Source organism: Lissotriton helveticus, chromosome 6, assembly GCF_964261635.1.
Source record: "Lissotriton helveticus chromosome 6, aLisHel1.1, whole genome shotgun sequence".
NCBI classification, from domain to species: Eukaryota; Metazoa; Chordata; class Amphibia; order Caudata; family Salamandridae; genus Lissotriton; species Lissotriton helveticus.
In genome coordinates this window covers 231,090,831-231,115,672 of record NC_136067.1, presented here as the reverse complement: position 1 = coordinate 231,115,672, position 24,842 = coordinate 231,090,831, and the positions used below count along the sequence as shown (strand labels likewise).

General features: G+C 41.2%; 1 protein-coding gene across 1 annotated transcript in view; it reads left to right on the top strand.

Annotated features, from left to right (window-relative positions):
• LOC144762237 (adhesion G-protein coupled receptor F3-like) overlaps positions 1-19,381 on the top strand; it is a 405,409-nt gene extending 386,028 nt beyond the window's left edge. Inside the window, exon 17 of the mRNA XM_078647381.1 lies at positions 18,058-19,381. The gene's annotated coding sequence lies outside the window, so the exon portion shown is untranslated. The remainder of the gene's footprint in view (positions 1-18,057) is intronic.
• The last annotated feature ends 5,461 nt before the right edge of the window (positions 19,382-24,842 follow it).

Genomic DNA, 24,842 nt, shown 5'->3' with positions numbered 1-24,842 from the left:
GCTGCTTTCCTCTCGTACTTCACCGCCACCTACTCGTAGTGGTGAAGTCTCAACCAATGCCGTCATCAGAATCGGTAGCCGCTGGGGACAACACGATGCATGAGTCGTTACCGGACGTAGCAAGGTATCTATATCCATTGGCACTGCTGATGGTAGTGTAAGACAGACGTCCAACACGCATTCTTCTCCGTATAGCAGACATCGAAGCACAGGTAAGATGCAATCTTGCCAGATAGGTCTGAATGAAAGAAACCAGGTTGCACTTAGATCTCTTAGCCGGGCCAATCCGAGGACTCTAGTTATCTGGTCTCGGTAGCGTATAGTTAGGATTGTTTCTTCCATTGTAGCTGGAGTTTTGTCTGTGGCTTGGCTTGCCATATCCGAGCAGAAGGATCAAAAATAAAATTCCTGCTACGAGTCCCAAAAGTAGAGGCAGACCGCCGAAGACAGAATGGACAAAATTCGGAAAGATGCCCAGAACTGTTTCAAAGGGTGTTAACAGTCCCGAAAAAATTGTCTTAAATACATGTGCGATGCCACTGGTATCAGACATGTTTAAAATTTGGCTCAACATTTCTACGAAATGTACGGGGCAATTGTTGATAATAGGGAATGTATCTCTGCTGCTGTCCTTGCAACTTGCAGATCATACGTCTCTTTGGACGACATTAAAGGCACAGTTGTCTGTAAAAGAATAGACTTAATTCTGCTTAAAGTATCAATTCGAATAGAAGAGATATTCAAACGAGGCCATATTGCCGCCTCCATGTCTGGATTGCTGTTTGGATACAATACTTGCATACAGCAAGTGACCATGGAACTAACACTCACGAGATAGGCTTTTCCTGGCACCATGCCACAACAGCTATGGTCACTTATTAGAACGTAACTACCGTTGGAAAGCTGTCTGAAAAATGGCTCTATGTGTGCTGCAGGAGTGCCGTGCAGGTGACATGAAAGGTTATTTGAAGACCCTTCGCAGGCTCCATGCAAGTTAATACCTTGACACAGGAGTGTACTGCTTAGTGATGTTTTACAATTGTTACCAATAAGAAATACCTCTTTTTTCCCTTCACTATAATATTTGTGTGTATAAGGTAATTCCCATGTTGACTTGATGTATCCTTTACCCAACCTTTCATACTGGCCCGCTGGTATATACTCTTGGCAATATTTAAACTGGAAAGTTGTTATCGGGATTGTAATCGTTCCATGTAGTATCTATTCAATGACAGGTCTTTCTGACATTGTCGATGGTAATCTCTCAAGTTTTTCAATACTCAGAATCGTATAGTCTGCTCCTTTTTGTGCCAAACCGATTTGTTTATCAGTAAGGTTAAAGATAGAGAATAATGATGTTACGTTGATTAAACGCCATGGCACGTAGCCCGAACGCAGATTTTGCAACGTCCAGCCAAGCTGTACAATAGAACGTAATTGGGACTGACCATGTTGTAACATTAGTAAGTCCTGCTCTATTATATCAATAGCAGATGATACGATACTGTCCAGTGAATATATTCTGGAGGACAGAGTCGTTAACCCATTGTCCACAACAGAAAGTGATTTTTCCAAATTAATACGATCAATTTCTCGTATTTTTTCTGCTGTTTCAATTTGTGTTTCTTTCCAAGCCTCGTTGTATGCAGCATATATACCGGCCGCTATGAAACGTTTTTGACGCTGTTTGCGTGGTCCCAGTATGAAATCACGTAAGTCAGCACCATCTTTAAGTAAAGTCAAGTGTTGCTTAATTTCAGCCAGTGTGGATTTCTGTAGCTATTCGAGGCATAGTTTCCCTACACTGTATGTTGTAACTATCCCTGGATGTTGTCTCTGGGAGTATCAAGGGTCTGGCCTGGTCTGTTTAAACCCCTGTATTTTGTTCAGGAATCTATCTTGACAGTTATTTGTGTCTGTGGGCCAGATCAACCATTTTTTCCAATCAGGATGTGTTTTGTTTTGGTGTAAAATATGGGATACGTCTATCTCCACATCTGTAGTGCTGTTACTTGCAGCCATGGGCTTCGGAATAGACGGTTTGTTTAAGTTTTTAATTTTGCCTGGGCCAAGACAGGTTGTTTGTTGAATGGTGTCATTCAAGAATATTATTTGTTCTGGGATCATGCAGGCTCTAAATAATACTTCTAGGCCTTGGACCTGCCATTCTTTTGTACCCCAGATGGTTTTTGTTTCAATGTTGTTTTTCCAGAACTCAAAACCAAATGTAGTCATTTTTTCATAAAATGTTTCAGAATAAATCAATTTAGTATTTGTCAACATTGTTTTCATTCCTGTCTTATTTGACATTCTAAAATAAAACGTTTCTGCATCACTTGTGTTAAAACCTGAGAAGTATGGGAATTTCTCATAAAATGTTTTCGAGCTGCCTTTAGGCGGTGTTACACAATGTTCCCATTGATTATAATTAAAAACATTTCTAGGTTGAGCAGATTTATGCAAATAGTGATGACCAAAGTGATTGTAGCACTACATTTCCTCATAATTTGATGAATCCTGTAAATAATCAAGTTCTGTAAATTTTGCTGACATTACTAAATCTGACATCATATTATTAATATTTTCAAAGTCCCAATCATCAGAGAAAGTACTTGGTGTCACAAAGTCACTTAAGGAAACCTTGAACTGGTGTGGATATTTCAAGAGCTCAATCGGGCCATACATTTCATAATCAGTTTTGTCCCATGCTACCCCACCGGGTATTGGATTGGCTGTGATGTTCACTGGTGACAGTTCTCTTTTTGTGATGTGAGAGGATGTGTGAGGCTTTAGGACCAAGTTGATTTTCTGACTTGCTGTGTCCATTGACCTATATGTTCCATCAATGAATTTTCCCAAACATAGAACCATGATGAGCCAAAGCAGGAGGAAAAGTACACCTAACACAATCCAAAATTCAATCCATGGAGAAATCAGATATGTTTCTTTGAGTTGATGAAAGAGTTCAGTTACTTTGTCTTTGAAAGTTTTTGTTGCTGGCGTTTCTTCATGCTCGCTTGGATCTTCGGAAAAGTCATCGAAATTGATGAAGTAGCCAGATGCAGTTCTGTCAATTGTTGGAATTGCTTCCAGATTTTCATTTGCTTTTGGATTTTTCTTTGTTTCACTAGCATAGTCTGAGGCTACATCGTTGTAGACTGGTGTTTCTTGACGAACTGTTGCAATTTGGGTTTCAAGAGGCACAAGTTCAATGGCTTTGTTGAATGGTCCTTTTCTATTCACTGTACGTTTATCAAATGTGATTAGTCTCTCAGTTTGAACCTCTTCGATTGAAGCAAATTTTGGTATTCTGCTATTTCTTGGGAGTCCACTGGTCCTACTACTTATTATTGGCCACATGATTATGGTTTTACCAGGTCGATGGATACAACTCGGTTCTCCTTTTTACCAGCAAGGGGCGGTGTCTGCTGACAGTTAAGACAGGTACTGCTTTTCTGTAAGAAGGCCCAAATTCCTTCTTAACCGCGATCTTCTCACTGACCAGATCCCCAATCTTTGGAATCCAGACAGGTCTTGCTGGGACAGGTGGTTTTTCTTCAGTGGCTGTTGGTTGTTGTTTTAACTTTATGTTACTCAGGTTTCTTCTTGTTTCATTTAAATCCTTAAAACAGCCAAACGGTCTTTGACATCAAAGTATTTTTCTTCTACCACTGAAGTGTGACTATCTAAGTCCTGGATATGCATTCTAGTACCGAACAATAGTTCGTAGGGAGTGAGACCTTTTAGAGAATTTCTTGGCAGATTGTTAAGACTACGTTGGACACTTGTTAAATGTTTGACCCACCCATCACCCGAACCTAATACCATCGCCGTTATAGATTGCTTTATGTCACGTTTTTTTCTTTCCACTACCGCATTTCCCTCGGGATGGAATGGAGAGGAGTACTGCAATGCAATGCCCGTGTTGGCCATGGCCTCTTTGTAAGCTCGAGAGCTAAACGCAGGACCCTGGTCAGAATGTAGCATGCCAATTGCGTATATGCCAATAAAGACTCGCAAATCTTTTATAACAGTTCTTGGCGTCAGCCGAGCGCTGGTGTCTGCATTTTAAGTGAATCTAGTCTTAATATTTATGGGGTGCATTTCTCCTGCTGGATTTCTGCGTATAGATAGCCTGATGCTTTCTAATAAAATGGTCCTGGCAATACTCCGGTCGGTACACGACTGCGATCTCGGTTGCAGTCTGGACAATCCTTTGCAAACTTGTAATGTTGCAGGCTCATCCCCGGCCACCAGTATTCTGATTGTAATTCTTTTAGAGATTTCACGATCTCTTGGTGCCTTAGACCCAATCCAATATGTGCGTCTGCTATTAAAAAGACTCTCTTGTTCGTGTTTGGAATTACTCTATCCCCCACTCCAGGGATTTGAGCAAAAGGAACGGATTTTGCATCAATTATGTGTGTATAATTGAGTGGATAGTTCAGAGGTAATGCTGCATAGTCGCCTTTGAAGGACGATTTTACCGCCAGCAATGTTTCTTCGTCTATGTATTTTTTAGAACGCTTTTTTGTGCCTACGGAAGCCGGTTGGACCGCTTCCGCTGTGGCTCTGTTAGCCAATGAATTCCCTGCAACGTGAACGCCATCACGTTGATGACTCAGTGTATGTATCACGTGAGTCTTTTGTAGTTCTTTCTGCAAAAGAACTACTTGTTCCCAAAGCTTTTTATGCTTGATTGTGGCACCTGTGTCATCTTTGTAACCGTTTTGAATCCAGGTCTGCATGTCATTATTGTAAGACTTGACGCAGAAATGCGAATCGCACACTATTAGTGTGGGGAATTCGTGATCGGCATTTTCAAGCGCCATCTTTAAAGATCTTATTTCAGCTCGCTGAGCTGAACAGTTTCTGAGTGATTCAGTTTTGGTAATTAATGGTCTGAATTTACCAAAGTGCCAGCGACCTTTAACAATTGCACACGCTGCGTTGTAGGATTTTTCCTCTACATCGTAGTGTTGTGCAAATCCGTCCATGTAGATTACACATGTGTACTGTTCGAGAGGCAGAATTTCGATTGGCAGAGGATATTCTTCTTCATATTCTAGATCTTCTAGTTTTTTCATTTTCGGGTCAAAATAGTATTTCACGTCTTCTGCAGCAAGAGAATTTTCCCATTGTATCCAATTTGGATCTAATGCCACTGCATTCAGATTGCGTGGGCTTGTTAATGCCTCAAGGGCTGATTCTGCTGTTAAAACAGTTATTCTTCTGCCTTGGACTTGGGCTCTTTCTTTTGCTACAGCAGTTTGAACCGCTATTAGAATCTTTTCAGTAGAACTGAATTTTATTTCAGCTTGTGTGTACAAATGTGATTTGTAAGCTATTGGTACCGTTTCTCCTTCATTAGAGGTTAGGTACGTGAATCCGCATCTTCCTGGGATGACTCGGATTACAAGGTTGCGTATGTTTTCGCGAGTTTGCAATTTAGTTTTAGCAAACATGTCTGTTTGCAATGATCTTAACATTTCTGTGTGTTTCTGAGTCCAATTTATTTGTTTGAAATCAGGTTTTATTAATTCATAGAGAGGTTTAACCCTTTCTGCATAATTTAGAATGTATGTTCTTCCGAAATTCAGGAAACCTAATATTGATTGTAAGTTCTTCAGCGTTTTTGGTGCTTGGAGTACAGCACACTTCTCTAAGAAGTTGTCTGCTAGGCTTTTGCCTTCACTTGATAATTCATATCCTAAAAATAGGACAGTTAGATGGGCAATTCGTGACTTTTTAAAGTTGAATTTGTAACCCTCAGCTGCAAACCCAAGTATTATGGTGTTCACTCTTTTCAAGTGTGTCTCCAGGTCATCATCTATGAGATAGATGTCATCGACATAAGATAATGCCTCATCATCATATATTTGTAGTAACTCTGTTACTCTTGCTGAGAATAATCCTGGGCTATTCTTGAATCCCTGTGGGAGTCGACAGAAGTGTTTTCTCTACCTAGTTCTTCATAGGATTTTTCTATGATTCTGGCAAGTTCAAATGGTTGGTCTGCTATATCTGTTTCTTTCAATCTCTGGAGGTATGTTATGTCCTCCATTGCCAAATGAACTAATTCTCTATATGCCTTTGTTAATTCTTTTATTTTATCTAAAAGTTCTTCACTTGACATTTTTTCAATGTCGGTATGTGGTGTGTAGCTGGCTATAACCGGCCACGTGGCTCCTGGTCTGTCTAGTGGACCAAGCCTGGTGATGTGATTTTTATGTTTTAGGGCGCCTTTAAACCAGAGGAGGTGCTCTTGGTAATATAGTGGGATTTCAACCTCCTCGAAAGGAGTGTATTCATCCGGAGGTTCCTCTATTTTGTAATAGTGGAATTCTTTTGTTACAGCGTTTGCTGCTGGAAAGTGTATCCATGAATAGAATACCTCTGTCTGCCGATATTCATGGGCCCCTACCACGAATATGACTGTACCACCTCGTGATGTCAGTCCGTTTTCTATAAGTTTAATAGTTATAGTTTTTCTTATATTGACCGGAATGAGTATAGCATTCGGGTCGTTTTCTTGGAGACTTGTGTCATCTGCTAGGAGTTGAGCTGCTATTCTAACTTCATCATCATCATCACTTTCCACCATTTTACTGACAGAAAGTTTTGTTGCAGATCAAGTTTCAAGGGAAACAAAGATTAGGTGCACAATATTTAGGAACACTGTATCCTTCAACGTTGACTAAACCAAAAACTATACATAGGAATATCTTCCTACTAAGTTCCGGCGGATTTTAACCTTTTACCCACTCCAGACGTCTTTTGGAGTATTTTACGGGAAAAGGGGTCTATGTGAAAAAGCACGACTGAGTTACTCTAATGTCTTGCGTTAGATTATCGCCTTACCAAATGTTGGGCGCCATGTAGTGTAGTTCCTATATTCCCAATAGGCTCTGCGCATTGGAATAATATAAACAGCAGTGTAGACGTAGGACTGAGGTCGACTCGGTCTCCACTGACTATATTAGACTTAATTAGTTTTGCCAGCTAGCTCAGAGGTCACTAGAAACTTTCTCGAGTAAACAAGGAGGAGTTTAACTTCCCTGGATAGACAAGAAGGGATTAGCTTCTGACAACCATAAACATGACAACTTTGCTCCCTGAGAATAAAGAGTGTATCTCTAGAGTCGTGTGAAAACAATAGACAATTATTTCACTCAGTCAATCGTGCGTACTTAGTTTCACCAGAGTGCAGAGAAATAGAGAGACGGGTGTTTTCAATAAAAGGTGTTATTTATTGCGCAGTCTTCTTTCTCATGCAAGAGAAATGAATTGCCACAATTGAAATACTTAGTATAAAGTAAAGTGCGTACAGTAAAAGGAGTATTATAAAATAATACTGTAAAAGCATTGATATGGTTTCTTAGCCATATGATACTTTAAAATGGATAAAATATATACATACATAAATACATTGACTAACGTCCTCAACTGGTGCTTCTAATCTACGCCTACCCCGGTGTACCTGACCTAAGCCTAATACGTGGGAAGGAGTAAGTAAGTTACAGTTTAAGTTAAGTTGGTTTTGCCAAGGATCTGAATCAAGAATTCTCTCAGGTTTTGTCAGCTCTGTACCTGGGTAATAGAAGGTAGGAGGTCTGGTATCTCTCTCTCAGGACTCGATATCCCAGCAACCCGCAAGGGCTGCTGGAAACGCCGGAGCTGGATTTTCTCGGCTGGAGAAAAAGACAGCGTCTTTCTCAGTGCGTCAAAAGGGAGGTGCGGCGTCCGTGGGCTCTCGCATCAGCTGGGCTCTCGGGCAAGTAGATAGCCGCTCTGCTCCAAACCACCGTGTGTTTGCTTAAGGCAACTGTTGGTATATTTATACCTGAAAGGTGCCGGGTTTGACGTAAGGTTAGACATAAGACGTCAATAAAAGATGTCACTAAGAACTGGCCGTTCTTTCAGTGCTCGCAGGAGTTCTAGGACAAATCAAAACAAAAGCATGGGGAATTCCCAGGTTGCTGGAGGCTTGGTTTGTTTAACACCTTGCCTGCTAAGGCAATTCCCGCTGGGCGCTGACGTCCTATGAATCCCATTATTCGTGACAAAGCCAGCTCGTCATGCGCGTAGCGCAGGTAACACCCATGACGAGCTGGCTTTGTCATCAGCGCTGAAGGGGTTAAAGAACGCGTTGTACTTTCTAGGTGTCTAGGGGAGTAGCCTTGCCGTATTTGTACTGCATGGGTTATTACTAAATATGGATATGATTCTTATGCCTTTATAAGGATATTATTTATTATAATTCAGAAAAGGGGGTGGTGATGGACAGAGTATCTGAATTAAGCAGAACACTCCTACCCAGTCAAAAGATCAGGGCTTAATCCATCACCGTTTTTTAGCTCACTGCACCATCCCAGTTCAGAACCCGGCTAGATGCAAATTAGTCTGTCCCTGGCCCAGTGCATCATGGGAACAGGGCAGACCAAACTACCAAGCCAATTCTTTACTGGAAGCAAGCCGGGCCGACGACGCCTGAAATGGCAGAAACCGGTCCCCGGAAGCTTGTTTCCTTCCCAGTACAAGAATTGGCTGGGTAGTTTGGTTTACCCTGTTCACATCATGCACTGGGACAGGAACAGACTAATTTGCATATAGCCAAGTTCTGAGCTGGGATGGTGCAGTGAGCTAAAAAACGGTGATGGATCAAGCCCTAATCTTTGGACTGGGTAAGAGTGGTCTGCTTAATTCAGGCACTCTGTTCATCACCACCCCCTTTTCTGAATCATTTTGTCCACCATAAGCGTGGAGGGGTATACTCAGATGTGAGTCCCTCGCTCATTGCACCATCAGGATTCAAGCAAGCCGGGCCGACGACGCCTGAAATGGCAGAAACCGGTCCCCGGAAGCTTGTTTCCTTCCCAGTACAAGAATTGGCTTGTTAGTTTGGTTTACCCTGTTCCCATCATGCACTGGGACAGGAACAGACTAATTTGCATATAGCCAAGTTCTGAGCTGGGATGGTGCAGTGAGCTAAAAAACGGTGATGGATCAAGCCCTGATCTTTGGACTGGGTAAGAGTGGTCTGCTTAATTCAGGCACTCTGTTCATCACCACCCCCTTTTCTGAATCATTTTGTCCACCATAAGCGTGGAAGGGTATACTCAGATGTGAGTCCCTCGCTCATTGCACCATCAGGATTCAAGCAAGCCGGGCCGACGACGCCTGAAATGGCAGAAACCGGTCCCCGGAAGCTTGTTTCCTTCCCAGTACAAGAATTGGCTTGGTAGTTTGGTTTACCCTGTTCCCATCATGCACTGGGACAGGAACAGACTAATTTGCATATAGCCAAGTTCTGAGCTGGGATGGTGCAGTGAGCTAAAAAACGGTGATGGATCAAGCCCTGATCTTTGGACTGGGTAAGAGTGGTCTGCTTAATTCAGGCACTCTGTTCATCACCACCCCCTTTTCTGAATCATTTTGTCCACCATAAGCGTGGAAGGGTATACTCAGATGTGAGTCCCTCGCTCATTGCACCATCAGGATTCAAGCAAGCCGGGCCGACGACGCCTGAAATGGCAGAAACCGGTCCCCGGAAGCTTGTTTCCTTCCCAGTACAAGAATTGGCTTGGTAGTTTGGTTTACCCTGTTCCCATCATGCACTGGGACAGGAACAGACTAATTTGCATATAGCCAAGTTCTGAGCTGGGATGGTGCAGTGAGCTAAAAAAACGGTGATGGATCAAGCCCTGATCTTTGGACTGGGTAAGAGTGGTCTGCTTAATTCAGGCACTCTGTTCATCACCAGCCCCTTTTCTGAATCATTTTGTCCACTACAAGCGTGGAAGGGTATACTCAGATGTGAGTCCCTCGCTCATTGCACCATCAGGATTCAAGCAAGCCGGGCCGACGACGCCTGAAATGGCAGAAACCAGTCCCCGGAAGCTTGTTTCCTTCCCAGTACAAGAATTGGCTTGGTAGTTTGGTTTACCCTGTTCCCATCATGCACTGGGACAGGAACAGACTAATTTGCATATAGCCAAGTTCTGAGCTGGGATGGTGCAGTGAGCTAAAAAACGGTGATGGATCAAGCCCTGATCTTTGGACTGGGTAAGAGTGGTCTGCTTAATTCAGGCACTCTGTTCATCACCACCCCCTTTTCTGAATCATTTTGTCCACCATAAGCGTGGAAGGGTATACTCAGATGTGAGTCCCTCGCTCATTGCACCATCAGGATTCAAGCAAGCCGGGCCGACGACGCCTGAAATGGCAGAAACCGGTCCCCGGAAGCTTGTTTCCTTCCCAGTACAAGAATTGGCTTGGTAGTTTGGTTTACCCTGTTCCCATCATGCACTGGGACAGGAACAGACTAATTTGCATATAGCCAAGTTCTGAGCTGGGATGGTGCAGTGAGCTAAAAAAACCGTGATGGATCAAGCCCTGATCTTTGGACTGGGTAAGAGTGGTCTGCTTAATTCAGGCACTCTGTTCATCACCACCCCCTTTTCTGAATCATTTTGTCCACCATAAGCGTGGAAGGGTATACTCAGATGTGAGTCCCTCGCTCATTGCACCATCAGGATTCAAGCAAGCCGGGCCGACGACGCCTGAAATGGCAGAAACCGGTCCCCGGAAGCTTGTTTCCTTCCCAGTACAAGAATTGGCTTGGTAGTTTGGTTTAACCTGTTCCCATCATGCACTGGGACAGGAACAGACTAATTTGCATATAGCCAAGTTCTGAGCTGGGATGGTGCAGTGAGCTAAAAAACGGTGATGGATCACGCCCTGATCTTTGGACTGGGTAAGAGTGGTCTGCTTAATTCAGGCACTCTGTTCATCACCACCCCCTTTTCTGAATCATTATTTATTATAGCCATACAAGGGCATAAATCGGGAATATCGAATTAGGGTCCTAGATAGAAACACAACAGTCCCGCCGACCCTCCGTACGACTCTTTTCCTACAGGAGCTGAAAACTGTCGGAAAAGCAGAGTATGCCTCGAAACAGGTACGGAACGGACCCCCCTGGGTATAATGCGTACACCCCATGATTGCAGGGGTACGGTGCGTACCCCTGCGATCATGGGGTGTACGCACCTTACCCCATGATCGCAGGGTGTACGGTGCGTACCCCATGATCGCAAGGTGTACGGTGCGTACACCCTGCGAACATGGTGTACGGTGCGCACACCCCATGATCGCAGGGGTACGGTGCGTACCCCTGTGATCATGGGGTGTACGCACCGTACCCCATGATCGCAGGGTGTACGGTACGCACCCCATGATCGCGCGGTGTGTACACCCTGCGAACATGGTGTACGGTGCGATCATGGGGTGTACGCACCGTATGGTGTGTATTTAAATGTGGGACCCTCCATACGAATCGCACTTACCGTACGAATCGCATCTCCATTCCACGGTCTGGATCGTACTCATCGGGTCGTACAGCATGTGTACGAATCGTACGGTCCACTGTGAGGGTACGAGTCGTACGGAATCTCCGGTGCAATTCGTATGGATCGGCACAATTCGGACGGCAACTGTCCGTACGAATCGTACTACGCGATTCGGACGGACGTGTATGATTCGTACAGAGAGGGCTCCGGATAGGATTGGGACTGATGCTTTTTTTCCCGAATCGGAATCGACCCCATTATGTAAAAAAATTAAATAATTATTGTATTACATTATAAATTGTTAGAAACATATTAAAAAATGTAAATACATATATATATACACCAATAACATGAAAATAAAAATAACATAAATAATAAATTAAAATATTAAAAAATGTGTATCTTTTTAAAATACATTTTACACTATATTAACTGAAACAGTAGAGAAAATATTGGATAGGGGAGGGGTAAAAATTCCTGTTCCCACTCCAGTGAGTGCAACAGTAGGGAAAGTATTGAATAGCGTAGGGATAAAAATTACTATTCCTCTCCAGTGAGTGCAACAGTATGGAAAGTGTTGGATAGCGTAGGGGTAACAATTACTATTCCCACACCAGAGAGTGCAACCGTAGGGAAAGTGTTGGATAGCGGAGAGGAATAATTTACAATTCACACTCCAGTAAAATAATTACAAATTATTAACAAACCATCATTAATTTTAAAAGATATTCCTCCCACCATATTCCCCTATGAATTACACCACCAATATTGTAAAACATAACACTATTAACATAGTTAATTAATTATTAATTAATTATTTAAAATTACCAAACATTTAAAAAAAAAATTATAATCATTTAATTCACACAATTAACAGTATAAATCAATTTAAAATACATTTTATGATACAAAATATAAAAAAATATAGAAATTAAACTACTTCCCAGCCTACTCCCATATCAATACACAACCCACTCTTAAAAAAATTAAACAAATAACATAATTAATAATTAATTAATAATTAATAATAACCAATTATTAAATAATTACCACAATATAATTTACCACAATATACAATATAATTTTTTGAAAACATAAATATTATATATTTAAAAATATAAATAAATAATTAATTATTAAATTACTTCCCCCCTAGTCCCCTATAAACCCACAACACCCTCCTAAAAAAAAACCACAATTTACATATTTACCAATTAATTGTTAATAATTAACAAACAATTAATAACTAATTAATACATTATTAACCATAATTAACAATATAACATAACAAATATGTAATTATTGATTAATAGAAATTATTAATTATTTGATTATAATTAAATTACTTCCCACCCTAATTCCCTATAAACCCACAACCTGCTCCTAAAAAAATAACCCAATTAAGATATTTACAAAATAATTAAGAATAATGAACAACGAATTAATAATAAATTAGTTAACACAATTAACAATATAAAGGGGTCGATTCCGATTCGGGAAACAAATCCGTACGACAATTTGTATTTTTTAGCCGTTTGCGTATGAATTGTACAAATCCGTCCGAATCACGTAGTACGATCCGTAGGTAAAAAATACGTCTGAATCATTGCGTACGAAAAAGAAGGTTGAATCCATACGACACAGACCCTCACAGTGAACCGTACGAATAGTAAACATGCCGTACGACCCGACAAGTACGATCCGGACCGGGGAATGAGTACGTGATTAGTATGGAAAACGTTGCGTAGAAGCAATTTTTACGGAGAGCCACCCAATCACATACGCACCGTATCCCTAAACTCAAGGGATGTACGCACAGGGTGTGCACACCATACACCTACAACCTTGAGGGGTACCAACCGTACCCCTAGGCCCGTACACCCACAATCATGGGGTGTACGCACGGGACATACGCACCGTACCCCTGAAATCCAGGGGTGTACGCACCGTACCCCGATGCACCGTACCCCTGCAATCATGGGGTGTGGGAGGGTCCGTTTCGTATGCATTTCGAGTTAAAATCTGCTTTTCCGGACGTTTTCAGCTCCCGTAGAAAAAGAGTCATACGGAGTGTTGTCCAGACGAATCGTACTTGCTGGGTCGGAAAATGCTGCTTCGATCCGTACGGACATTGCGTACTGCGTGTTTGGTACGATTCGTACGGAGAACTGCTTTGGGTGCACATCATACTATATCGTACGTACGGGACAGCTCGCAATACAATACGTACGGGAAATGTGCTCTCTACAGCGATTCGGACAGGATTTTACCGAATCGGAATCGGCCCCAAAATATTGAATATATAAATATAAATTAATAAAAATAAGTAATTAATGAATTAATTATAATTAAATTACATCCCACCCTGTTTTCCAATAAACCCACAACCCGCTACGGAACTAAAATGCTAAATTTAATTAAAAATTATTAATAATTTCTAGAAATTATTATTACATTTACTATAACTAAATTACTTCCCACCCTATTGCCCCATAAACCCACTAACCACTACGGAACTAAAACGTAAAATGTACTTAAAACACAGACATTTAAAATACATACTAAAATACATAACACTAATATAAACATCAATATTATTAACAACAATATTTTTACAAACTGTATTACTGACTTCGATATTAACAAAAACAATATTTCTTAGCTTCTTTTCGATATTCTGGTCACTGATATTCTTGATGTCGATATTCTGTCCCTTCGATATTTCCAACTCAATGTTTTTGTAGATCGAAAAGAAAACCTTGATATGTCTGTACTCCCATATGACTGATGTAGATGAGCAGTGACACCCAAAAGAAAGTCCCCACTGCAGACTGTCCGGATACCACAATGAAACCCTAATGCACTTGTTATGTGCATGCCTGGCACTTATGGTTTTAAGAAGATGGTAACTACGGGACATCAACACATGCCGGCAAGCTGTAATAAGCTGGCTGGGAGGCACCTCTTCTATCTTGGCATGTCGTGGACTTAAATTTATGACTGAGGTAACAAAACGGCTACAAGAAAACGAACAGAAAAAAAGGCACTCAAAGTCGAGCACAAGGATCGGACTGGTACTTGAAGATTATTGAGGATAAACGAAACAATTAAAACCTCGCCTATGAACTTGATCTTAATAATGTACTGTACAGAGGGTAATAAGAAAGTTTTTTAAAAGACAACGCATATTTTTATAGCATGTCATTTGTATTTTTAATCCGTTCGAAGATTGTAACGATTTTTATTAATCACACAATAAAATTAAAAAATAAAAAAAATAAAAAAAATTAAGATGAGCAGAGAGGACCCCAAACTATTGAGATGATCCATCTTCCTACAGGATATGGACTTTACAGTGGAACACAAATGATGACTACCACCAGGAAAAGAGTTAGTTACTCATCACATTTTGTCTGGAGGGGCCCATGTAAGAAAATGCCTCTTTTTGCATATTCACCCTCCCATTTGTGGACTGAGGCTGCTGGTCTATTAACTCTGAGAGTGCACTGAGGTCTACTAACCAGACCTCAGTGCCAGTGTTCTAACCATTTACAAAGTGTATGTCGAAGGACTGACTTACTTATAGGTTCCTAGTAAAAGGTACCCAAGGTACCTAGGGCATGTAAGGAAGGTCTACTGAGACCTAAGGCAGGGAGCTGTATATTATTAAGTAGGGTAAGTAATTTTATAGATGTTTTTTCAGCAACACTCCTAAATTGTTGTTTAGCTGTGGACGGGCTAGTAGCACAATTGGCAAACACAGAGCTACAGGCTAACTTATGAATGGGACTACCTAGCTGGATACTGTAAAGTATCAAATTACTTATGGCATTAAAACTGACGATGCCAAGATAGAATGTAATAGAAACACAAAGATAGGGGTAAGCCCAAAAGACCCTACTATCCCTGTGCAGAGAAAACTGAACTCAAAACAAAATGATATAAAGTGGAGACTAATAATAATGCCACAAGTCCATCCCATTTAGTATAGACTTGTGCCGTTTTATTAGTCCCCACTTTATACCATTTTGTTTTGAGTTCAGGTCAAATTAATTTCACTATTAAAGACGTGCAACTTTTAGAAAGTTGCTACCCTGTGACTCATTTTGCCCAGTGGCCTCACACTGTCCCTGGCCAACAGATAGCATTCTGCCCACCTTGGGAGTAGTGTGAATAACTTCCAGGCTTAGGAAAAATAGCAGCCTGCAAACAGGGTGAGGTGTTACCTGCCGTTCGCAGGAAGCTATTCAGGGTGTTAGCCCAAAGGTTTAGCTTCAAAGGTGAAGACACTGTTTGTGGGCAAATGGCGTTCGCACTCCCGAGGGATTGCCCTTTGTTCAGGTAGATGGGCTGGAGACAGGGAGAGAGGGAAGACCAGTGACCAAACAGTTTCCCCATGGGCATGTAGCCCACATTCAGCCACATCTCTAGGGTGGGCAACCAAGCTCTTGGCATCCAAGAACGTTTACCGACATCTTGAGAGAGGACAGACAGAATAGTGCATATGATCGATGCCACAGATAGCTGGCACATCATCACTAAGAGCGTAGAGACCTGGTAGCCCAAAGACTACTGACAGCATCCTCCCTCCAGGGCACGTTCTGGTAATAAATATGCTACCCTGAACCTTAGATCACATCAGAACTGGAAGAAGCACTGCCCTGGCATCCCCTGGACTGCACAAAGCGAGGCTGCATCGTCTGCTGGACTGCACCTGCTTCCCCTTGAGCTAGCGAAGAGAGGACCATGCCTGTGGCTCCTGGCTCAGGAAAACGTCATGCTACAGTCCCTGATCAAAGGACTGATTCAAAGGAAGAGTGGGTAGACCCCCTTGAACCCACAGCAGGGTCAGCACAACTGAAGTATCTCATATCGGCAAGTTGGTAGCCATTAAGAGAGATATGTTTCTATCTGCTCCTCGGAACCCCAAGAGACCAATCCTCACCAGTTAAAAGTTGCGTCTGAGTCAGCCAGACCAGGGAGTGCCATGTGAGTCCAGAGGGACACCAGCTCCCACCAAAGGATATCACTGGGACCACTGTACAGGGGGACCAGTAGCCCAGCTTCAGCTGTCTTTCTATGGTCTCAAAGAGTCCTTTGAGGGACCCTGACCTCTGTGGCCAAAGTCCCCCCACCTGATCCAGAATAACTACAAAGGCACCCCTGTCAACCACACACTACCCAGAGCATCCTTGAGCCTTTTCGTCCCCTGTATCCACATCACCAGGACAACTCCATTGAAGTCTATTGTGGTAGTGCTGTAAAGTTTGGAATTGGTCTGGAAAATGCTCTGGTGGGCTGGTAACCATCCAGATGTACCCCATTAGCACTCCAGACCTTCTCCCTGTCAGATTTTATTGCCCAAGCTGGGCTGTAATATCCAAACTAACTTTTTAAAACTTTTCAAAAGTTTAGGTACTTTACAGTTACCAATGTTTGCTTGTGGTCAGATTAAAAATTACATTGTCTTTAGAAATCTGTAACTCCGGAACCCTCCAGTGGATTTTGCTTATCTTGGACTCTGAAAATGTATAAAAATATACTCTTTTCTTATAAGTTGATGTTGTGTTTCTTTCGTGTTGTGTGGCTTTCTTATTTTGTTGATCAGTACTGTTAGATGCTTTACACTAGTTCCTTTATTCAAGTCTTGCTGCTCGAAGCCATACCTACAGAGGGTTAGCTTAAGGTTGAAAACGAGCCTGACTGGACCCAAGACAGTTTTTGCAAGTGTATTCCATGGTGAGGTTCACAGCCATACCATATAATACACCAAAAACCTCTGATATGACTAAACATTGTGTGATACATTCTTTCGGATGCCAATGGTTAATCAAAGGAGCACACACACACAAAATCAGTGCTACACGCTCATGCTAATTGCCTCTTCATATATCATTAATTTCAGTAATAATATCTCAAATCAGTCATTTACCTTTCAGATATTAAAGTCCTACATTACCACGTTTGCAAGTAGCAGGTGCTATTATTAACTCGTTTGCACACTTTTCTTCAATCTTATCTGGATTATGCAGACATAGTGGGATAAAAATGAGTGATTGTCATGTTAAATGCAAGGTACCACTTGCTATCATACCTTCTCCGGTGTAAAGGTGGAGAGTGCCTATGTTTGCCTTCTGTAAACTTCAGACTCAGCCTTTCACCATGAGATAAGACCAAATATAGTTTTATAGCACAACTGGCACCTGCTGCTCATCAAAGAAAATGTGAGTTTGTAGAGCCCAGCAGTAAGTTATGTGAATCTCAACCAATGACGAGTTTCTTCTCCTGAAACCTTGCAGAAACTCAGTGATATGAAAGTTCATAAATAATACATAATTTAGCTGAAAGTCTAATTTTGAAATTGAATTGTATTTTGAATTTGAAACTGCAAAATAACTCAAGAAAAAATGCAAACATCTGGATGTAGTTCAATTTGTGGGTGAATGCCAATGATCTCCTGGACAGGTGATGCACTTTTTCCTTCTTCTTGTTGGGATTATTGTCTGTTTGTGATTCTGGAATACCTCCACGGAGATAGACTACAGGTAAGGGGATATGCAATATTATTTTGATATTATTCTTCCTTCTTTTCCTTAAATGTTCTTTCAAGTTAAATCCATGACTCACTGTTTACCTACTACTGAATGACCATTTCTAATGTATGTAGCAACCATTTGACCATTTACCTCTGTTTCATTCCCTTCAGGAGGAAATATTTCCCTGGCAGGGCGCATTTCTTTCTTGCCCATTAAAGCTCAGTTGTTCCATCAGCTGTCAGAGAAAGAAGTATCACAGCACAGCATCACCTGATGAACAATTCACCTCAACCATACTGCAACAGTGGCACGATCAGACTCACTGTTGTCCTCTAAGAAGGGTGTTTGGTAGCGGCGTCTAGCCCGGTGTTAGAGAAACCTATGAGCACTAGCAGTAATTACTGGATCTATCGAAGAAACAGCGTGGCAAAAAAAATATTCCTTATGTGTAAGATTGGCAATGTCAATAGTTTGCATTATGCTGTTAACCCACCATACATCGCAAGGATGAAAAACCTGTGTACTACTAGTGACAAAATATAATTAAACTATACTAATGTACTAATTGACTGGTGCACTGGTGTGTACAAGGTGGCAATGTACCTTACATGTTCTCTGAGGATGTTTCTACGTAGTGAATTTTCCTTCTCTTCAATAAATATTGTTAAAAGAACCAAAAACTTAAATCCACTTTTGGTCCGACAGTGGAGTGATGTCAATCAATGTTTTTTTTTCTACTTACAGGGTAAAACTCACTATTGGGAAGGGGTCCTGCTTGTATCTTTATTCCAATTTAAAACCAATTCTTGGTCAAGTAGGAATATAACGTTGCTCAGTATCAAGGAAGCAACCCTTCCTATCAGTCCGAAGGTGGCAGAACCCTTCTGCTTTTGCCGTTTTTAGTTATTTATACAATGGTTATATTATACATGCAAACAAGTTCAATTTGTATAAGGTCTTTCATATTCAACAGAAAATAATCGTAAAAGGAAGAAAATGTTAATTATTGATCCACAATATAGCATAAAAAGGAATATTTTTTTAATGAAGACATTAATGATCAATTTTATTAAATCAACTAGTATTCACTAGTTCTTGACTCCAAACTGGCTGTACCATTCTCCTGGATGAAAAATGCAATTCCATAAGTTTTGAAGAAATGCAACTGTGGACACTCTTTTTAGGAGAAAATTTGAAAATATTATACTCTCAAAAAAGATAGAGCGGTCTATCATTCTTACTATTCCATCCTCCCATAGGTTACACACCTAACACAAAGTGATGTAGTGAGACACATCTCGCAAATTCTCTTCAGCTATGTAGAGGAGATTGCTCTTTTTGGAAATGAAACATCAACCACATTTTGTGGCATGCTTCATTAGAGGGCTTTTCCCCATGTTCAGAAATTAGAACACATTACCATAAGTTGAGTTTTAGTAGAGTCTATAACCAGAAAGTGTAATGTTACTCATGGGAAGCCTTTATTGGCTGGATGGTTATTTTGAAGGGCCTTAGTCAACGTTGTCAAAACTTGAAGATTATTGTTAGTGTCCATTGATTGCATCTGCTATATATTTTGGGAAACAATTTTAATAGTAAATAACATCAAGACGTGAGTGTGGATATTGCAGTTTCTTCTAAAACTATTCATAGATCCATATATTGAACACATTGTTTAGTGTAAGGAAATGATTGGAAGGAACTGATGGAAGTCCCAAGTAAATTATCTTACCCTCAGCTAAACTTGTTTTTTTTCTAAAAGTGAGTTTCCTTCTACCACTTTTCTTTAACTATGTGTAACTGTGGCTGTATTTGAATACATGCAAACCACAAATAAGGAGGAGTTTGTAGATTATTCTAAATTATTTTTCTTCATTTTGAAAATATGGTAATAGATTGATACATTTGTGAGAAATGTATGACATTCACCCAGGTGAAATGGTGAAACGGATTATATAATATTGCAGAACACGCAACGGAAATCTTGATAAATATTCATCCTTCTATATGCATCACATTACGCTAACAGAGGAACTAAGCATTTCCCTTATGGGCCTGTAATATAGCTAAAAATGTTAACCTGATCACTCATTCTCTTTAAACAACTATTGGAGTTTTTGGAACATCAGAACCATAATTGTCCAAAATTATAGATAAGCATCAATCTCAGGGTTTTCGTTTGAGGCTACATTTTCAACATGCGACAGTGTGTGAGGGTCCGTTAGTGAGGCCATTGATAGTTAAGTCAAACCTCAGAAACTGTGCTTCATGGCTTCTTGTTTTCCTGGATAAGAGATTGGTTTATGTCTCATTTCGATTTTTTCATTGATAAACTTATGTAATTGTAAAGTCCTTGAAAAATAGACAATATCTTAGCCATTATTTGTCACAACATCAAATAAATTGAAAAAGGTTTCTCAATATAACCTGGCTGTCTTTTTGTGTTATAACAAATGTATTGTAGATATCATTAGTAGCTGAATGTGTACAGTCTCCTAATTCAACTTTATCAACTATGTATGTATTTTACAAGTGTTAATATTCTGGATTTAATACATTTCATCCGGAAACTGTTTTATTAAAAGTTTGAAAGTTGGTCGAATACTCAAGGGTTAAAAATAGTTAATTGTCCATCACATCAGAAGATCATTCAATTAAGGTTTGTCTACAATAGTTTTCCACAGCTCTTTATTTTGGGAAGGGTAAAAGAGATGGGAGGTGAAAGAAGAGTGAGCCCCCACAAAGTTGTAACTTTGAAGATATTTACAAGTGATGCAAAGGGCCTCATTTACAAAATGTTGATGCATGGCAGCACAGCAAGCCTTCCTGTTGAGCTTCCTTGTGTCAAAATAAAAAGTCAGGAATGCACCATATCTGCCTTTCTGTCCTTCTCCCCTGCGACGGCACACAAACAGCAGCAGTGCACCGATGCAGACACCCGTTCATCTTGTTGCAAGGGTGCCTGTGTTGCTGGCATGATGGCATTTTCCTCTTTTGATTTGTACTGCAGAATGCAGCACACGTAGAAAGAGGAAGAAACGAGGAGAAATAAAAGTATTTCTCCTCATTACGCCACTCCTATACCTCCCCTGTGTAGGCGTAGGATTCTGACACATTCCCAGCTACAAAACATTGTAAATCAGGGAATATGTCAGATTCCATTAAAGTTGCGTGGTAATGCACACAGCAACATACAGGGAACACCCTTTTCAAGTAGAGTAATTCGTGAAAGGGACTCATTTTTAAAAGGCCATGAAAAGTCATGCAGGGTGACTTTTACGTTGGCTTGTAAATATGGGCAGGCATACTGCGCTGACGGTGCATCTAAATAAGTCACGACCCGGCGACACAATGGCCATGTAAATGAGGTCCAAAGGGTTTAAGACCTCCTTAATACATGGACGCATCCTCTAAACATGTTTAGGTTGAATGGGTAAATGATGTAATGTATGTAATGTAGTTGAGCTTATATAGCGCACAGCTACCCGCAGTGGGTTTCCCGGCGCTTGCTTAGGGAACCCTTCCTGATATTCCCCTGTGAGATAGCAGGGTATCCACAAGGTGAAAGTCAGGCATCCCGCCGCGAGGGGCCGTTGTGGAGATTAAGCAAGCTATTGCCCAGAGTCGCAGAGTGTGAACCCGTGAGTCAAGGAGGCACCGGGGCGAGAATTATCGAGTCCGTGGAAATTTTAGCCCAAGACCCGCCGAGGCGGGGAATTGAACCCTGGTCCAGGACCTATCTCAGCTTCCGGGTCTGCCGCCTCTAACCCCTGAGCCACACTTCTCCACTGAATGAAAGTTAAAGATTTCCCAAAAACGAAACTTGCAAGGGGTTCGTTCACAGCAAAGAGGCAAAAAAATAGGAAAGCAGTTTAATGTGCTAATGCGTATTTCCACTAAAAAAATAGGATGAACAGATTGTTGGAATTAATCTCAGCCAATGATATTTACCCTGGAACAGTTTAGCCTGAACAGCCAGGGCACATCTCCACTGAACTAAAATAAAAGCAACCACACAAGAGGTTAGTGTGATTTTTTTTATTTTAGGTGAGCATTATCTTGCATAACTGCAATTCATTTGGTTTTGTGTTTTGCGTTATTTTAATCTTATGTGGTAGACGAATTCCAGAAGAACATTTCTTACTATAAAACTAGTTTGGGATGTAAACTGTGAGCACTGAGCAAGAGACATTCACAGCGACACTTTGGAAACTTCATAAAAAAGACACTGAGCTGTGATCTTGTGTGACTTTTGAATGCAAAGGTATAAATCATATACATATTTCATGCAGGTGACCATCCAAGCATATATCACATACTACACATAGTTGACATAAAAACTATGCATATTTCACATTGAAGATTTCCGTAATTTTACCCACACCTACCCGTGTCCTTACTAATGAGGTCCATTAAGGCTAAAATGTGTCTGCGCCCTATCAATTTCCTGGTTTATCCCTGACCTCCAGAGCATATAAATATGGAGACTTTGTCCAGCAACACAGAAACATGTCTTGCAGGCTTTTGAAGAAAACCAATGATTCAAAGATGGTTTCTAGCAGGAATTTTCAGGACTTGCGAAAGGGATTTCAGCCTCCAACAAACCTTTTTGGAAGCTTTTGCATTGTAACCAAATATAACCAAGTCCACAATGAGATACCATTCTGCTTCCCTAGGTGCGGAAATATACACAAAATCAAGTCACCTCATGCCTTAGAAAAAAAAGATGTTATTCAGGCTTCTGCAGCTGCTCAGCAAACATCTTCCAAATTCATAGAGAAACTTGAAATCGAATAAATGATGAAACATTTGAATTTCTGAACCTCCTAATATAGTATGATCCACATTTCAACATCATTCTCTTCATATGGCAAGGTACTGATACCACCATTCACTGTCATCGTAAACTTCAAATTATTAATATTTGCAATATGAAATTGACTCACAATATAAGTAAAACAGAGATTTTCTTTTTATACTTCTAGTTGTGTTTTCATGGTGAGAGCCTACAGCAAAAAAAACAAGGAAAACATGTAACCAGACACTCTGTCCTGCATTCTACCAATGGACATCCTTCGCACAAACTCTACAGCATGCCAAAGGAGTATTCCTGCGTGTAAGGAGACACTGTAGTGACGTCAGTGCCTTCCAAGAAAAAGCAGATGAATCAGCCAATGATTTATGAAATATGGCTAGCAAAATCAATGATATGGAGTAACAACGTAAACAGAGCTCATTTACTCTTAGTGGCTAAGATACTGTCTGACGGAAAACATATTGTAATATTCATTACAGAATCTCATAAAAGGATAGAGAGCAATTTTTAGGAGCCTGGATGATGGGTCTGAAATCCTTAGTTCGATTTCCCCACAGATATTTTGCCTTTCAGCCTCCAGTTTTGCTGACTTTGTTTTTGCTGGCTTAAGGACTCTGCACACTTTACCACTGCCAGCCAGAACTAAAGTGCCTGTACTCTCTCCTTTAAACATGGTGACATTGGCTTATCACCAATTGGCATATTTAGTTTACTTGTACGTTTACATGAAGCGTTTGACACTGGACTTTTGTGACCCCAGATCCAGCTCTTCTGAACACATCTGGACCTGTGAGGAAACTCAGAAGAAGCACTGCTGGGCTCCTCTGCAAGAAGGAATGCCACTCTGCTGCCCTGCAGTCCTGCTGCCTGAGTGAAGGACTGGACCTGTTTCTTGAACCAGTACTGTCAGATACTCCGAGGACTAGTTGGCTGGCCTCCTAACCAGAGGATTAGAGACAGAAGGCTCTGACCACCTTCAACCCAGCACCTGGATCCTGCCTAGACGTCTATGTGGTGCCCCCCCAGTCCTTGCCCTTGGAAGTGGGCCTGAAGGTGATCTGCCAGCCCAGGAGAACTGACGCATCGGAGCCGATGTACAATGCATCACCGATCAGACACTCCAAATCAGTACCGCAGAGCGACGCATTGCCTCACCAGACTCCACATCTAGACTGCTGCATGGTACGTCTCCAGTGTAGGACTTCACACCACCACCCACAGCCTTACAAGAACCACAGCAGTATGGCGCATCTTCAAAGCATGCCTTCACATCGCAAGCCCCTCATCGACATCATTCTCAACTGCAACACAGAGCTCTGCATCTCAAGCTTTGCACTTCTTTGGAACCGGCCGGTGTGCTGCACATCTCAATGCAGGACTTCACATGACAAGCTCCTCATCGTCGGCTTCCTCAATGACGATGGAGGACCTCGCATAGTAGCTTTGCAGCTCCTAGGAATCATCGCTGCATGATGCATTCTCGACACTAGACTCCAAAACGCTACGCAACCAGGATTGAAGGTTCTCTTGTTCAGGGGGCCTAACTGGGTCCCTGTTGCTGGCCTATGCTCCATCACAGTGGGCCTGTACTTTTGAGTTGGTCCTGGTCCAGTGAGCTCGGAGCTCTTAAATCATTGAAATTGCATATCTCTGGTTCTACTGTTTGGGTTTTTGTTGTTTTAGGGGAGTAAGTATGAGAGGTGCCCCTTAACAGCAATCAAGGGAATTAGGGTTAGTCAACCAATGAAACGAGGAAATTCCCTTGTGAAGAACTCAATAAAATACAATAAAAAATCAAAACTAATAACAAGATATACGTATATAAAATGAATTCATACAATTTATTGCAAATACAAGCATTAAAAACATAAAACGAGTGGACCCGTGTGAGGCCACTAAACACAGTTGAGAATGTAAAGAAAAAGAATTTTTAAGCATTCAATATTGACCAGCAAAATTGAAATACAGAGACAGAAAGGCTGTAAGACTTAGAATTAGTACAATACTGGTTGTATATTCAGACTCTATTTCTGACACCTGGGTTATGTACACCAAAATACAGTATATCAACAAAGGTATCTGGGTCGTGAATTATACTAGGAGATGCGTCGACGCGTTTCGGTGGTTTTTCTCAATTTT